The 12,229-nt window shown below is 28.7% G+C and overlaps 1 protein-coding gene across 8 annotated transcripts in view; it reads left to right on the forward strand.

The window, feature by feature from the left end:
• The window catches only part of Dgk (diacyl glycerol kinase 1), a 464,938-nt gene that overhangs the window by 16,866 nt on the left and 435,843 nt on the right, over positions 1–12,229 (forward strand). The gene's annotated exons all lie outside the window — the stretch shown is intronic.

Here is a 12,229-nt window from a genome sequence, read left to right on the forward strand (position 1 = left end):
TTACTGGACATGTCTTCAGTTGCAGAAACAGCGGGTAATAAGGTTAGGGTGAGGATAATAAGTATAATGGTTCTTGTTTCTAATCTGACTATATGGACAGTAATAATTTGGTACTTACTATATCACTGAAAATACACAGTGTGTCCAAAGATGTCCAACTATTTGAAAAATCAATTTAAAAAAATCTATATATTTGATATCTTATGTGTCACCGAAAATTCCAAATGGCTAAAAAAATTTCCAACAAATTAAAAAATAAATTTAAGAAAATTATATATTTTATTTTCTGTATATCACTGAAAATACTGAATAGCCAAAGATGTCCAACGATTTGAAAAATAAATTTAAGAAAAATATATATTTGATATTCTATATGTCACCGAAAATTCCGAATGGCCAAAAAAATGTCCAACAAATTAAAAAATAAATTTAAGAAAATTATGTATTTTATTTCCTGTATATCACTGAAAATACTGAATAGCCAAAGATGTTCAACGATTTGAAAAATAAATTTGAGAAAAATATGTATTTGATATTCTAGAAGTCACTGAAAATACAGAGAGTATCCAAAAATGCCATTTGAAGAATCAATGTAAGAAAAATGTATATTTTATAGTTATTATGCCACTGATAACATCGAGAAATCTAAAAATTGTCCAACGATTTGGAAAATGAACTTAAGAAAACGGGAAAGTTGTAGAAATGTATAATTTCTTTACATTTTTCCGAGAATTTATTCCCTGCAAGTTTCAAAATTAGTAATTTTTCAACATATGGCACTGTTCGCAGAGAAAAACTTTAAGAACAGTTTTTTTAAGTAGCCAACATTTAAAGCAGAAACTTGGCATAGTCCGAGAGTAAATGTAACAAATTCTCGTGAAAATATATTTAAATGAGATTGGTCCGATCCATTTGTTGATCTTCATTGGGTAGCTCAATTTGTTGACTTTGTAACCAATATTTAATATATTTTAGTATCAGCAGGGGGCGAAATTTCCTCTTGCTAGTTCGCCTTTGGTAGCCAAATATTGAGAGCTACGAATAAGTTTTGTCTTATAAAATGTTGTATTTCAAAAGCCATAAATTTCTTAGATTTGCGAGTTTTCAGTTGACATAAAGTAAGAACGGGGAGCAATATTTTGAGATATTTGAAGAAAGATGAATTGAATTAGCAAAGATGTGCATCTCAGATAAACTGTAATCTATGTCAACAGATGTGTTAACATCTCAGTATGTTTTTTAGATTTCCTTAAGAAAAAAAGAAATAAAAGTTTTGAAGTGGAGATAGAGGAGATTAATTCCCCATCTATTTTAGCGCAAATCGTTTTAATGAAAAAGGGGATGTTGTGTTGGCAGAACGGGCGAAATTCAAGTTTATTCTCACCTCACTGACATTGAGAAGTTGGAAGAACCTCATGCTGGAGAAGTTTAGAATCGACCAGCCATCACTGGGATTTGAATCCGGGTCACCTCATTGGAAGGCGAGCTCTCTATTTCCTGAGTCACCACGATACAAGATAGTTTACTTATACAAGATATTTTATTTTTTAACCATCGTATAACAGCCGACCCAATTTCTTGGGCTCACGACTACTAATGTTCAACTCCGTAGCTCCACTCCAAAAGTCCTCCACGAAGGCAAATTTCACCCAATACTTGAACCAGGAGTTCCCTTGTCTTCTGGATTGTGTTCAAAGTAATTTTAACGTGGAGTAATTTTGAACCCAATCCAGAAGACAAGGGAACTCCTGGTTCAAGTATTGGGGGAAATTTGCTTTCGTGGAGGACTTTTTGACAGAACTAACCCGCATTTGAGATACATAGAGAGGAAAACCACGAAATGCTTCTACGGTTAGCCTGATGACAGAGGGACTCTAACCTATGATCCGTCCACCACTGAGGATATTTTACGTCACCATGTAATCGGTGCAAGCTGGGTGCGGAATTAGTATCGACTAGCCATCGCTGGGATTCGAACCCGGCTCGCCTCATTGAAAGGCTAACACTCTATTCCCTGAGTCACCACGTCCTTGATCAATGATTTAAAAAAAAATTGCTTTGTTATATAAAAGCTTCATCGATTACCTTTAGATTTATGAAAATTCAAAGTTTCATTTAAAGCATAAAACCGCCAATGCTTTAAGTATGAGATTTTAAAATTCTTTTGAAATTTTGTTTCATTTGAATACTGTTCTTAAAATTTTTCGTAAGCCTTTTGATTTTACTTTTTTAGTAATTTACAATATTTATATTCGTGCTTTTTTGAACTCTATAGTTTTCTAGAAAAAGATAATAAAAAAGAAAGAAAAAAAGATTGAAAAGAAATCATAAACTTAGAAGTTTTGACAACTATGAGACTAAAAGTTAATAAAATACAAAACAAAAGAACAAAATAAATGTCAAACACACCTGCTAGACTTTTTCTTTCAAGTAAAGCAATTTCTTTTGATCCTTTAGGTTATACTTTGGAGTATTAGTTTTAAAACAAAATCTACAAGTAATTACACATTAACTGAAAACCAGTGCATTTTAGTAAAAACACTGGTCCTGCTTAGTTTAGTTCAATTATAATTATGATGTGTGTAAATAAAATAAGCGTTGCAGCTTTTTTTCGTGTTTTAAACATGGTTGTTCTTTTGCTGATATTTGCAATCGTGTTTGCTAAGTTCTTCAATCATCAAATATCACTGAGTGATTAGGTCTAAAATAACATCCTTGCCCATTAAATAAGCCCAATAAAAGATATTTTGAGTCCTATTTACATCACAAAAAACTGGCTATTTCGATTTCCGATATTTTATTCTACTGTTTTAGTTACTTGTAAAATAAAATATTTGATATATAATAGGAAAATCTTAATAGCTTTATTTAAATAATTTATATGCCTTTGAGCTAATGATTTTTAAATACGTACTTTCATGTTTTGATAAGAGTTTAAAATAGATATTTAATGTCTTTGAGTTAAATATTCTATAAATTCTGTTTGAAAGTTTTGAGTTAAAGACCCTTGGATGGTATATTTTGATAAAAATTCTTATATTTTTATTTAAAGAATTTAAAATTATTAATTTCGATGTAATAGAAAGTTTGGTGCTTAAGAATTCTAAATGCATATTTGATTATTTTGATTAGAGTTCTAAGGTGTATATTTAAATTAAACGTTTTTATTAGTACGTTTTGAATGCTCTGAGTTAAAAAATTTTAAAGGCATACATAATTGTTTGGATGAGAATTATAAGATGCAAATTTAAAGAACTTATGTTATGCGTGTTTAAACGTTAATTTGTGGGATTTTAACTACAAATTTCTTTATTGTTTTTCTTAAAATTTTAATTTATATTTTTCAAGTCTTTCAGATAAATATTCTCAGTTGCATGTTTAAAATCTTAAAATACTTCAAAACCTACTCGAAATATACATTTAAAGAATTAAGGATAGTTATTTTTAATAGTATGTCTAAAGGTTTTTTCTAAATGCTTAATTGTTAGTCGGGTGAGAATTCTAAAGTTTGGTTTAAGTTGCGTAAAATATTTTTAATAGCGATTTTCAATGTTTTTTGGATTCAAATGTCTATGATGTGCAGTGCTCAAAATAAAAAATGGATCACCCTGAGTAATATATTTTTAAATAAAAATACATATAGCATCTAAAATTATAGCTAAATAGAACTAAGGGATCTAAAAAACCGAAACCTGAAAGGAAATATATTTTAATTATAGATTTTTCTTTCTTAACAAATGAGAAACTTTAATTATGTTTTTCAGATAATAAAAGAATGACTTCCCCTGTAAATTGTCGTTAATTAGTAAGAAAGATAATTATAAAATGAATCTCTGCTGAGCAGTAAAGTATCTTCTAGAAACCGAAATACTGTTCAATTAAATAAATATTTTGAGATTTTAATACATCCTTGTATATTATGGGCCACATAACTTGAAAAGGAGAATTAATATATGTTTGCATGTGAAAAGAAAAGTCCGCACTCCTCTTATTAAAATAAACTTTTACTGGGCCATTTATTTCTAGAAAAGGTAACTTAAAGTATTTTAGGAATTGAAATTGTTATAAGAATAGTAATTGGCGTAAGAAAAAAAAACTCATTTAGTTTATAAAAGTGCCATTTCTTTGGTGGTAAATATATTTAACACGACCTATTAGGAACTTATTGACTTTTATTTTTCTTTATTTATAAAATAAATTTTATAAATGCTACAAACTTCAAAAGGAATTATGTGTTTTATAACTTTTATAAATTTTTTAAACTAACAAATGGTTACCAATTTTATTCAAACGCACTTCAAGAAAGCTGAACTTATTAACAAATTCAAGAAAGTTGAAGTTATTAACAATTGGAAACCTAAATTAAAAGTGGTAAAAAAGTGGCGGTAAGTATACTTCCCACGGCCTTCGAAAGGTTTAAAATTGATAGCAATAAAAATTAGATGGCTACAAAGTGAATATACACTAGTTTCGAATATCATAAAACTTGTCCATAATATAATAATATATATGTATATAATACATAATACCCAAAATATAATATAATATAACGACTTCGAATAAAATGATATAACATATATTTAAAAGAAATAGTAGAAAATCAAAAATAATCTCACATTACGAATTCTACAATTTCGAGAAAATTTCAAGGGATTAAATGTCTTTAGCACTTTAGAAAATAAATGAAGAATGAAAAAAAAAAAATTAAAAGCTTTTTACGAAAACTTATGATAAAATTGAAAAGGAAATAAAAATAATAAATGTAAAAAATAGTTACTAAATGTTTCGTAAAGCTTTCAGCCTGTTTCGTTTTTTTCCCTGCTATCTAAAAATGTCAGATTTCGTATAAAAAAAATTTTTGTATTAAAAATAAAATATGAGTCATGCGCATAACAATAAAACGGTCAGGGGATAATTTTACAAAAATCAAAACATAATCGATCACTTAAGCATAGTTTCAATTGTTGTTAAGTTTAAATAAAAATTAAGTGTTTAATACAAACCAGCAACGTCACTTAAAATGTGTTAAAAATTAAAAACCACAAAACACTAGATGACATAAAAATCTGCGTAAAATAAAATTCTTCCAATAAAAATAATCGAACTGAAGTGGAGTTTTGGAATGAAATTCGAACTTAATGATAGTTATTGATTTTTAGAATCCTTTTCTGTAGTTTCTCTTTCCATTCCGCAATGTGTGTTCTTTTTTCTAATCGATTCGAACATAGATCTACAAACAAAAAGAACGGAAAGGAAATCGAATTTCCGTTCAATCTCTTGTTAGAGAAATGTTATTTCTTGTACGCTATAAATGAGATTAAAACATCTTTTTAATTTTAGAGTATCGTCTTATTCTTTAAGAGGTATTATTTTTGCTAATTAGAAAACTACGCAATCATTCTAAATTTTGTTGAAGTGATTAAAATTGTTTTCATCTGTTTTAATTTTTGTTACATGAAAATTTGAGTAAAATAACATTAAAAAGAACATTTAAATTTAATAAAAAAAGTAAAATGATTCAAGAATTCCTCTAACAACTCTCTCTATATGTTTTATTCTTTATTGATTTCTTTTAACGTTCTAACTTTTACACTTTCTATTTGAGAAAACCAACTTTAATTAATTGTTTATATCGTATTTATTAAGATCGTTCTCTTATGCATTGTAAATTATTTTATCTATTATTCATTAGCTTTAGATCTTTCTTTATTCGTTGCAAATTTTTTTATTTATAATTTATTCCTCAATTATTGAGTTTTATGTAATCAGTAGTTTTAGAATTTTTTTATGCGCTGTAAATTATTTTGACTATAATTCATTAGTTTTAGAAATATTTTTATACGTTGCAATTTATAATTATCTATATTTCATTAGTTTTAGTACTATTTTTTTGCGTTAAAATTTATTTATCTATAATTCTTTATTTTTAGAACTCTTTTTCATGCGTTTTCTATTATAAGATTGAGTTCAATGATTACAAACTTCTGGGTTCGAACCCTGACGGATCTGGGGTAGACCGGTCATCTTCCAATGAGGTGAACCGAGTTCTCGTGGCTTTCCTCTCCATGTAACGCAAATTCCGGTTCCATGAAAAAAAGCCCTCCAAGAAGGTAAATTTATCCCCATGCTTGATTAAAGATTTCCGTTGCCTTTTATATAAACTTCGAGGTTAGTGTCGTGGTGGCTCGGGGGATAGAGCTCTCGCCTCGATACAAATGCTGCAAGGGTAGTCGCCCTGTTATGAACTAATTGCTTGTGTGCATTGGAAACGGCACATTTGATTATCATAATTTCTTTGATATTACTACTTTAAGTTTTCTTTAATATTAAATAACTTAAATATAAATATTTAACGTTTTTTTAGTAGTTGTTGTCGGAAATAATTATTATAACCTTATGCGTTTGAAAAGCTAAATGTCCTAATTATTAAATTACGTAAAATAGCTCATTTTGGTATAATCTGAATATAATTTTAGGCAATAATTGATGAGGAACACTAAATCAACATAAAATTTATTTTATTTAGATAAATAAAATTACCATCGCAAATGCGCACGAACAGTCCTCCTCAAACAATGCTATTTTCGGCCAGGGATATTCTCAGTTCTCATGTTTCTGAGTAATTGCTGTACTAAATCACTCTGTATACACTGTAATATGATATAGTTAATTAGTCTTAGAATTGTTTCTATAAATTTTCAATGAGTTGCATATTATATTGTAATTCGTTTAGAGTATCCAATCGCCATTTTCTCAGAATAGATTTGATTGACGATAAACGCATTAAAAAATGAAAGTTAGAACAATTTGACGAATTGATTTGTATGCCACCTTCTTTTACCGATCTAAATAATGACGCAAAACATCTCCTTAAGTAAATTCTTTTAAGTTTTCTTCGAGAAATACTTTTTTCCATTTATTGACCCAAGAATTTCTTGGGGTTTTTCTCCGGTTGCGTTTAAAATCACAAAATTACAGAATTGAATGTTAAGAAATAAAGAGTTTTAAAATTTTTATGTTTTTAAAATAATGGCTGAACTAAAAAGCCAACAATATCTTGATGATCTTCGACGTTTATATAAATGCGATTAAGAGGCCTATAAAAGTTCAAAATCAATTTTATGGATCCACTATGTTATGGAATTATAAGTAGCATACTTATACGAGGGTGTTTTAAAATCTAAAAAGTTGCTGTAACGAAATTCGAAAAGTCGCCACTTGATCTTCCTCATTTTAGTTAAAGTCAAGTTCTGTTAGAAATTTCTTCTTCTGAGAATTAGGAATTTTGAATTGAAAAGATAAATCAGGGATATGTTTTCAAAATTTTTAATATTATGTTCATCTTTTTAGCTTTCCAAAGTCGTTGCTAAGAATAAGCTTTGACTTTTTGCTTTATTAAAATTGCATAAAAATATTTTATAGCTGTATAATAGCATTTACAAAATCTAAAAACAAAAAAAATCAGCAGACTTGCAATGTTTTGTCAATTGTTAACTTGCATCTCAAGAAGAAAACCACTGAAAACACATAATTGTGTCTAACCACGTGATTGTGAGTGGCGTGTTAACGTTACAGCTAGTAGGCTTGTTTTATTATCTCGCTGTATCACTTTTCGGATCAGATTTAATTCAATACCCGTAGGTGACGTCACGCGTGAGTGTCGAACCTGATTGGCTGCGTAATCGTCTCCTTTGTTTACGTTAGCGACAGTTTTTCCGTATTATTTCCACCCTAATAGCTGTAACGTTAACAAGCCGTCTTGTTTAGATACAACTGACTAGTTTTAACTGTCTTCTTCTCGAGTTACCCAATTCCACTAGGTATATAAAACCCAAAAACTATGTGTGACTTTTTACACTATAATAAGATTTGTTAAATAATGCTTTCATATAATTTTTCCCATAGTTATCCATTTTACACACATTTTACTAATTTTGTGTTTCTAAAATTTATAAGTATTCAATTTTCAACGAGAAATCGGTTATGATTATTAAATTACTTCGTTTGCTATTCCTTTTTCAACTGACTTTCAACTTATAACTGAAGTTTACTTTCTGTCATTAATACATTAGCTAATGCAATATCGTTTTTATTTTGCATTGAAACATTCTTCATCGGTGGAGTTAATCAATTTCAGGTAGATCAACTGGCGAAGCCCATCATAAACGATGACGTCATCTAAATAAGTTTTTTATTTATTATTTTTTTACATTTATGTTCTACTTCATATTTTTTGCACCAAGAGTCTTTTACATCAAATCTATTTTTCGACCCCTACTACAGATCATTAAATTAAATATCTTTTAATGAATAAAGTTGGAAATGATATTAAATTATTAAAAATAATTATTTTTAAAAATTAAAATAGTTGGAATTCAATGATACAACATAATTCTAACACAGAAGACAATAGGTACGAAAAGGACTATGGACTGTAAGGGTGAGTGCGACAACGGTTCTTCATCCCAGCCTATCAAAGGAAATTCAAATTTAAACCCGTTCGACGTCTAAAGATATTAAAACTTGAAATTTATTGCGATTATTTTTATCATCGAATTAATTTTCTTATTGGGTAAATATTTTGTGATAAATGAAACATGATTTTTAAACAAATTTAATAATAAATTTTTCGGTTGTTAAAATTTAAATAATTCTTCATTTACAAAAAAATTTAAGAACATGTTTGTTTGAAATCATGAATTACTACATAATAATTTTTACTTTCATTTTCCTGAAAAAGTTTTTACAAAATTGATTTTATAAAATTAATAATAAATTTAAAAATAAATAAATAATTATTCTTATAAATAATACATTTTAAATAATAAATAATTTTAAAAAATTTATAATAATTTTGGATTATTCCAATTTTTTTAGATTTTTTTCTGCCCCACTACTCTTTTTTAGGGGTATCTTCCCGTAAATACACAAACCTCTACACACATTATTATATACCAAAACTCTTGTCTTCTCTTTATAAAATAGCTAAGACCAAAAATGAAAAGAAGAAAAGAAACATGACTTTAACGTATCGCATGATAAATGGAAATGTATTCTTGCCTTCTTCCTACCACTCCTTACGTAGCAGAAAAGTGGGGTGACTTAGTATTCAGTTCTTATATTCGTAAGAATTTTTAAGAAATACGGGTTAGGAGTGTATAATTAAATGGCATAAAAACTGAGCTTGTAGAGATAAAGCGTCTGTGATTTGAAATCAGCAACGTGAAAATATATCTAGGATTCACTCAAAAATCTCATGCAACAAAACCAAAAATTAAAATTGTTTTCCAGTATTATTAATACGCACAAAGAAAAAACGCGTTCGAATGAAAACTGTCGATGTTAAAAGTTAGTTAACAACATCCTTTCCAATCATACTTTGCTGTAGATAAAAACGCGTCATTTATTTATTGTACGTTTTATTTGTTTACCATTCGTCTACTTCGTAAGGTTTACATTATTAAATATTAGTTCAATTTGTTTACATTCTTTTTCCATCTCTTCTCGTTTTATATTTGTTTACTAAATGCCTGTTTCATTACAAGTCATCTCATTTGTTTACAGAGCAATAAAGCTTTGGCATTGCAATTTTTTAAAAAAATGAGTAGGAAAAAGAAATATGACACAAATATATGCGGATTTCTTGTATTTATAATTTTAAAATTAACCGTAAACACGATCTTGTTATGTTAGATCAATAAATGAAACAGTTTAAAAAAAATCCCATAGAATAAAACCTAAATAATGACGCTATCAAATAAGGTTATACAAAATCCTACCTTTTAAAATTTTAACTGTGACATACGTACAACTCCCTCTACAATTTTTCAAACTACACCGATTTATTTTCGGTCGCCAATCAATACCGCCAGAAATATTGACGCTTCCAGAGAAGTGGAATGATTGATATCCACTTTACCGAAATAGATATCACGCCTATGCCGCCAAGCTTTTAAGCCATTTTAGGGACATTTCATGCCCATCCTCGCTGTCTTTACTCGGACAATAATTAGAATATCTTATCTCCCGGCCAGTTTTAACCACTCCGGGTTTGAATGTCCTTGAAAAGGGGTTATTGCAATTTTGCAAGCTATTTATGGAGAGGGAAAAGACATTTTACCCTCCGGAATTTATAAATCCCGAATTGGAAATGTCAAAGTTCCAAAACATTAATTCTTAACTTAAATACATCTCCTTATTCATGGGTCTAACATCGATTGATTCTCATAACCATCGAAACGGGTGGAAATTTTCGATAATGAGTTTTCGAACGCAATCATTCTTGACGAGTTTATCTCGTTTAGTTTTTTTTTACGTTGATGTATTGCTTTGGTTTTTCTTATTTGTTCTGGTTTTGTGTTACTAAAACTGTTACATTTCATTTGCTTCGCTCCGAAAGTTATAGACTATTATCGGAAGATGTGGTCTATGTGCCGCCGGCGGCAATTCATTTTCATAAAATCGACATAAAAGGCATATTTAATTGGGATATGGAAATTATTTTAGTTAATTCCAAGTTAAAGCCTAAAATAAAAAAGTTGGGAATTACATTTTTTTTAGAATAATGGAATTTTGCTATTTAACTTCAAATGTTAATTCAGTTATACCCTTTGAAACTCTTTGATAGTAATGTAATTAATATTTTTTTTAAAATTTCAAAACCCCACCTAACATTTCGTCAATTCAGGCATTTGATAGGGCAGATATGTTAGCCATTCTTTCAGGGGTACCCTATAAGGTAGGCCAACGTGGCTCCCACAGTAAGGACAGATAGTACAGAGAATGAAAGAACATCCATGCCTTGTCCGAGATTCGAACCCAGAACCTTTCTAATGAAGGGCCAGTTCCCTGCCTCCTACACAGTCCGGTCGGCATTAATAATTAAATGTAGGCATAAAAAATATTAAATTTGTTGTTTTTTTAACGAATTATCTACAGTGTGCAAAAAACAATGATAATAACTTTCGATCCAATGATTGAATTTTCACCTACTTGGAGTCAATTTTTATAATTCGAGGGTCTATCTTTGAATATGCAAACAATATGCATCCATTGCTGTGCCGAATAGTACTGAATATTGTTAACCACCATTATTTTTGTGAATAGAACTTTTGAAAACGTGTCACTAATTTAATAACTAATCTCAGAAAAGTAAAAAATAACAACAAAAAAATATTGAAATTATTAATTTTTTTTTTATTAGTGGTGGCACATGTTTTTTGTATTACTGCGTAGTGTTGGTTAATACAGATTTATTGATGTTATACCTGTACGAAAAGCAAAGGTTTTCTGTTTCCCTGATTTAACATTCGAAAATGGTATACTTAATTACACTGAGATAAAAATATGGTCAAAGCTACCAGAATATGGTAAAATTTGACTTGTTTTTGTCTCCGTGGGGACACGAAAGAGCTTGGTAATTTTTTCCCATGCGCTTTGATAGTGAGTTTTGTAAATTTAACAATAAAATATACTTTTATATAATTGTGATACAATTTAGTAAATGTTAAAAAATTTGTAATTTTATCATGGTTCTTAGGGCATGGCATAAAAACCATTAAGTTAAATTTACCTCTCAGTTTTCTATGTTTCACTAAATGTGTGGTAATAAGAACTACAATTTTGAATACATGAATTTTCAGCAGTACCATACGAACGGAAAAATTATTAAATTAATGATTTAAATCCAGTATTTTATTAAACATTATTATGATTTTTGTTTACCAGAAATACAAATAATTTACGAGTAACCCTACGAGTAATTTAGATAATGCTTTTTTTATGTAGAATGTTCCTATCACATTATATTTACCTATGAAAATAAAAACAGTTAAACTTGTTAAGCAGGCAATTATAGTTTTAATTCAAGAGTTGGTTTGTTATTTCCTATTCATATTCACTGAAAATAGAAAATTCCAAATAATAAAAATTTCAGAAATTTAAATTTTAACAAACATGTAATTTTTGTGTTCCGGAACTCTTTCCAAATGTTAACTTGCCAAGTTTCAAGGTTCTAATTGCATTTCTTTGGCAATACTCCAGACTAGGTGGAAATGTTTAGTGTAGCTTTGATCTAAGGTATCTCTTTAAACAGCCAAACATTTATATTATTGTTAATTTGTTGAGTTGGACTTCTTTTTTTTTTTCTCTCAATATCTGACACTTTAAATTTTTATCCAAATTTAATTAATACAGCAAATAATAATTCTAAACAATTTTGTACACGGAG

Source organism: Parasteatoda tepidariorum, chromosome 3, assembly GCF_982258835.1.
Source record: "Parasteatoda tepidariorum strain Cologne lab strain chromosome 3, Ptep-v5.0, whole genome shotgun sequence".
NCBI lineage: Eukaryota > Metazoa > Arthropoda > Arachnida > Araneae > Theridiidae > Parasteatoda > Parasteatoda tepidariorum.